Source organism: Lathamus discolor, chromosome 14 (assembly GCF_037157495.1).
Source record: "Lathamus discolor isolate bLatDis1 chromosome 14, bLatDis1.hap1, whole genome shotgun sequence".
Classification (NCBI taxonomy): domain Eukaryota; kingdom Metazoa; phylum Chordata; class Aves; order Psittaciformes; family Psittacidae; genus Lathamus; species Lathamus discolor.
The window spans coordinates 12,381,562-12,387,659 of NC_088897.1; the positions used below are offsets into that span (position 1 = coordinate 12,381,562).

The 6,098-nt window shown below is 52.0% G+C and overlaps 1 protein-coding gene across 8 annotated transcripts in view; it reads left to right on the forward strand.

Annotated features, from left to right (window-relative positions):
* Positions 1-3,413, forward strand: part of RAP1GAP2 (RAP1 GTPase activating protein 2) — a 57,606-nt gene extending 54,193 nt beyond the window's left edge. For all 8 annotated transcript variants that reach the window (XM_065694310.1, XM_065694307.1, XM_065694303.1 and 5 more), the window contains one exon: positions 26-3,413. The gene's annotated coding sequence lies outside the window, so the exon portion shown is untranslated. The remainder of the gene's footprint in view (positions 1-25) is intronic.
* The last annotated feature ends 2,685 nt before the right edge of the window (positions 3,414-6,098 follow it).

Consider the following 6,098-nt stretch of genomic DNA (forward strand, 5'->3'; position numbering starts at 1 on the left):
ATCCTCTTTTTTACTCTCTTTGCAGAGAAGTTTTGTTTCACCAAGGGAAAACTCCACCATCCTGTGGGAAGCGCGGGCGCTGCGCCTCTGCGCCGGGATCTGCCCCGGCAGGACCCAGCCACCCTCCCACCAGGTGAACCCCCACCATGGACGCAGCAGCTCCCCAGGCCCCCGGGCTCCCCCTCAGCTCACGACCCACATCACCGCTGCTGGGCAGATGCAGCCCCTCGCTCTGTACGTGCTCGGTGTCTGGCACGAGGGGCGCGCGTGTGAGCCGGTCCTGCGCTGAGCTGGTGACCGAGGCCAACGTGTCCTCTCTTGCCAGCCCCAGAGATGGTTTGTACGTCCTCCCTGCTTTCTCCCTGCCTGAAACTGAGCACAGGCACACGAAAAAGTTAACCAAAGCTAAAGCTGTAGTATATCTGAATACCGGCCCTGGTACTCGGAGTGAATCCACCCGGTGGGCTCTGCTTTACCCTATAGGCTGGGTCACATAAAATTCCAGTGATTTGGATGGCATTAGGCTGCTCCCCCCCGCCCTTGCAGAATCTGTCTTGCTGCTTCTGAACGTGCTTTTCTTTATTTTAAAAGATGAGGATTACGGGTTCTGCAAGGTGACTTCCCTGGAATGCCCTTTTCCAAAAAATACCTCTCAACATGCCAAGAAATCCTTTTGCTCTTTTATGGAACTTTGTCCAGAGTTTACTGAGGTCTGTCCATGAATTTCCCATTGCTCATAGATTTCCCTTACCAGGTTTCTGAAAGAAACACTGCAGAGATGCTCCCTCCCCCTTACCACTGTCCGTGACCTTTGCAAACCCCTCCATGAAATAAGGTTCTCGGTCTCAAGTGAAAGCAATTCTTTGAGTTCATGATTCCTCATGAGCACAGAACGTTGGGTGCCAAAGTTACCTGTACACGGCTGGAGCTCCCAGAGGCACACGAGTACCCCACAGCCAGGTTTAGGAGGTGCCTGCAGAGCTATACCCCTAGAAGCAGCCCCAGGCAGGCACCACGGCTGCTCCCCGGAGGATGCAGCTCTCTCTGGGGGAAGTGCTTGTAGAAGCAAACCATCAACTCCCTCCTCCCCATCACCTCCCTTCTCCCCATCACCTCCCCTGGGCCAGAGCAAAGCCAAACCGAGCTGGCTCTGCTCTCTGAGGCTCTGCATGGGGCTATCTGATAACTTTACTGGTCGGTTCCTATCGGTGCTCCCACTTGTGCACATCATTTATCCGTTTGGAAAGGAAAGGCTGCAGAGGAACCACATTAAAGGAGGAAACGACTTAGTGGGAAGGCAGAGAACAGTTTCACAGGCACTAAGTGGGCTGCGTAGGACTCGTGAATACCAATAACCACCAGTGGGGACACTCCCCTGCTTTCACTGAGTTGCATTTAAATAGAGTTCAGATCTCGAGGTTTTCTTTAGAAGAGAAGCACCGTGTGCTTAGCCTGGTCCCTAGCTCGCTCTAGATGTCTCAGGTTCCACATACTTTGCTGTTCAGCACTTCTATCTGATGATGCTTTGGTAGCACTTTCAAACCTGTCCCCAGTTCTTCCTCTTAGAAGCTTTTGGTCTGGTTTTCTCATGCCGCGCAGTGAAACACTGACTGGTGCAACGACTGGCTTTGAGGGTCTGTCTTGGATTTGTTTTTTGCCCTAAGAAGTTGCTTGATTCTGTAAATGTCGTCATTCGCCTGGGTGTTGATCTCCATGAGATCTTTCAGCAGAAGATGCAGTGGCTACTGTCAGCTGGGGTTTCATTTTTGGTTTTGCTTGGGCTTTTTTTACTTGAAACTGTGACTTTCCTTGTTGATCTGTAGAACTGTTCTAACGGGATTACAGGCAGCATCACAGCGTGAAGCTTCAGGGAGAGAGATGCAGTGAGTGGGGCTTGTCCTTGCCTTGGCAGTGGGGCCAGGAGCTGAGGTCCGGCACTGGCTTTGCCAGTGGCTCCTGTATGATTTGGGATGTTTTCAACCGCATCCTCACAATGGCTGCACAAACCCGCTGCAGCATCCTTACAGCCCCTGGGCCATGCAGCTCGTGTCTTGGCTGGGCCGTAGCGTGGTTTCTGCCTGTGCTCCCTGCAGCCCCGTGTGCGTGGTGTGCACCCTTCAGCCCGTGGTGGTGCTGGGACTGACCAGTGGTCGTGTTAAACCTCGGAGGCGTTTGCACTTCCTGCAGTGGGTGAAGGTGTTCCTGTACATATACTGCAAAACGTTTTGTGCTTATGTGACGCACACACATATATACATGTATAAAAGGGATTTTATATATATATCTAATATATATATAAAAAAAGAAAGGATCCTTAACTGACACTAACAGTATTGGCCAGTGCATTTTCCTTTCTGATCCCTGCCGTTATACACATAACTTCTATAGGACTTGAAACTGACTTTGCACAGGGAGCAGAAGGGGCTCCGGAACGCAGCTGGGGGGAACCAGGGGAGCCCCCAGCCGTGTCGGGGGTCTCTCCTGTTGTGGGGGGCTGCTCCCCTCCTTGCCGGGGTTTCAGTCCCCCCTGCTCCTGCTGCAGCCTGCCTGTACTTGGCCTGGACCACTCCATGAGCCCGATGAGAGGCAGAGGCAGGTTGGGTCCGGGTCCATCTCCGCAGTGCTGGTGCTGCAGGCAAGCGGAACCTGGCTCCCCACCACCAGCATCTCCTGTGTGAGCCCAGGGACTGGTTGGAGCTGCTGCTTCATTCAGGAAAGCTCTTGGCAAGTACTTGCACCCTCTTGATACCCCACAGAGCCAAGCACAGGGTTACACCCCAGCACAACGTGGAAGTGCTTTTTTTCCGAGCGAAAAGGGGGGATCTGAAGCACAAACTCAGTTTCTTTCCAGAGCTTCAAGGGTCTTTAGCAGCGGCAGGGGAAGGGGCCGCTGGCACGGGTGGGCTTATTGACCAGGGCTGAGCTGTCTGCCTGCCTCTGGCTTGGCTGCAGGAGGTGCTGAGCACCGATAACTGCTCTAAGCCAGCAGCAGGTCAGCGCTCAGCACCCGCAGGTCGCACCTCGTGCTCACGTTGCTTTGCTGCTCGCTGGAGCTGGCCGGGTCCGTCATTCCCCGTCCCAGAGCATGCTTGCATTATGTTTTAACGAATGTAGCACTGCGTGTATCCTGCAAAGGGAGATGCTGGATTTATAGCGTTAGAATGTGAAGAGAGTTTACAGAGTGAAAATATATCTTGAAGAAATGTATCCGACAGAGTTTATTTTTTATGTAGAGAGGCGGTGCTTTGTAGTTCCTGGTGGCCTATGTCTGTTGTAAATAATGTACATTTAATTTATTGCTATGGTAGCAGATTGTATTTGTTATGTATAAAACTAAAGGTTCACAAATGTATATTTTGTTGCTTAAATGTGTCTTTGCAAAATTCACAATAAATAACATATTTTGTGTGCTATGCTGTGTATGTCCATAAAGCGACAGCATTAAATGAGCTCCTTGGGACTGTCCCCCCGGCATGGGCTGCGGCCCACCTGGGTGAGCTCCCATGAAGTCCCAGCTGCAGCACGCTGTGAACTGGGACATCTCCCAGTGCTGCCGCTGAATCAACAGGGCAGGACCCAGCTTCTTTACAAACCCTGGCACAGGCTGCCCATGCAGATGGAGGAAGCACCATCCCAGGAGACACTCAAGGCCAGGCTGGATGTGGTTCTGAGCAACCTGGTCCAGTTGAAGACATCCCTGCTTGTTGCAGGGGGTTGGACTGGATGAGCTTTGATGGTCCCTTCCAACCCAAACTGGCTGTCATCCTATGATGGTTTCCCAGTGCAACCCTGGCTCTCAGGCCACAAGATCTCCCATTCTGTGCACAGCCATGGGACATGACCCGGTTGGATGCTGGGCTGTCACCCCAGTTACTCGGGCAGGTCACAATCTAATGCTGCTAAAGTAGCATTCTTGTAACTCACTTTTCTCCTGTCCCTGAGCCACTGCTGTGCTATGATTTGTTCTCAGCTCATTCTATATGACAGTAACAGGTAATAACTTCTCCATAACTCTCATTGCAACAGAAGGCTCCACAGTGTTGTTTCGGACATCATTGCAAAGCTACAGCTGAGAGGAACATGCACAGCTGTGCACCGGGGAGTGCTAATGAGCACCCACCATCAAGGGGCACATGGGGAGCACCTGAGTGATTAGCAATTAACACTTCACCTGTGGGATGCTATAAAAGGGGCTGGGTGTAAGAGTGCCATTGGTCAGGCTGTGTGCAGGAGGGTGCTCGGGAGGGTGTTTCCTTCCCTCTCTTGGCTCCCGGGCTCAGTTCTGCCGTGATTTCTCTCCTTGGACACTGAGGCTCTGTATTCCCAGTGAAGAGCTCCGGCAGTGGTAAGAAATCCATTTAAATCCTTTGTTTCCCTGTGAAAAGGCTGATGTGGGCCAGGAGCTGTGGCTGAAGCTGGTGTGCGGGTGCGGTTTGTCCCTGCAGCCCTGCGTGCTGCCCGGTGCTGCCCTGGCTGGACTCTGCCGTGGGTGGCTGCAGCAGGACGGGTCTGGGAGCCCCTTGCAGCAGCAGCCGCAAGTCTCGGGCTGCTTGACCTCGGGTTCCTCCTCCTGCTGCTCCAGACCTCTCAGCCGAGCATCTCTCGGTCAGGTCGCACGGGAGGGGTGTGGGTTCAGCAAGGCGAGGCTGCGGGGTGAGATGGGAACTGGAGTCCTGCTGCCATCCTGACCCTCCGGAATGTGCCAGCTGACCGAGCGCTGTCAGGCCGCTGGAGCTGCAGTGCTGCCCATGCAGGCACCTCAGGGGTGCTCTGGCCGCTCAAGGACTAGATAAGGCTTAATGGGGGTGGCTGTGATAAAGCTTCGGTGGTATAAGTGTCTGCTCTTTGGGCTATGGAAGCATATGGGCAGAAAACTGATGCTTTTGAGAAACTGTTTGATGTTACAAGCTTCTGCAGTGTATGTATAACCCTCTATGCAAGTCAGAACATGCTTTTTAATAAAAGAATTTTGTCTTACAATATGCTGAAAAAACAGCTTAAGCTATTTGTAACTTTGGGAGGCTTTTAAAAGTAGACTGAGATGCATAATCACAGACTCAGGAGCTAAATCTGCGAAGGGGCTGTAGTGATAGGAGAAGGGGCACTGGGTTTAAACTGAAACAGGGGAAGGTCAGGTTAGATCTAAGGCACAAGCTCTCCCCTGTGAGGGTGTTGAGGTGCTGGCACAGGGTGCCCAGAGAAGCTGTGGCTGTCCTGTCCCTGGCAGTGCTCAAGGCCAGGTTGGGCAGGGTTTGGTGGAAGGTGTCCCTGCCCATGGCAGAGGTGGGAACTGGATGAGCTTTAAGGTCCCTTCCAGCCCAGTCTGGGATTCCAATTTTATTGGTTGGTAAAATAATTCTGTGTGTTCATTCAGCACTCATGGCATCAAATAACTGCTTGTAATTGAGGCAGACAGGGAGCGAGAACAGGCTGCTGTACCTGATAATAGATTGAACAGAGTGTGGTGGTTCAACCGCCCACCCAAATACAGGCTTCAGAGGATTTGGGGGATAGCAATTGAGCTAAACTGTTCACTTTTATAGCCGAGATGGACCAAACCCTTACATAATGTGCTTGAGAGCACTCAGCTGCCGGGAGTCTCACCCATCAGGTACAGCACAAACCTAAATCCCGCAGGGCCTTTCCAGGTCGCTGGGCTCAGCCTGGTTTCAGTTTGCGGGTAGGCTTTCTGGCCCGTTTGGTTGAAGAGCCTTCTTCAGTTCGGCTCTGGAACGTTTGACGCTCGCTGTGATTTATTCCAGCAGCAGCTGCAGTTACGAGCTGCTGTGTACACGGCTTTACAGCTCAGCCTTATTCCGTGTAATTTTGAAGTTGAGATGCTCCAGTCAGGATCCTCGTTTTCCAGGCTCTGTCTATAGGCAGACACATGATGAGTGGCACTTTGAAACGGCTGCTTTTCTCCTGATGAACTACAGAGGATCCGATCGAGCATGAATCCAGGCATGAGAGGAAAATATAAGTAGTCATTACAGCATTCATCTCCTGGGGTTTGTTACTGGATTACTGAATTAAGGTGTTTTCCTTAGACATGCAGCTGTCTATAGACTTGAGTAATTTTCCTACCTGGAGGTGCTCTT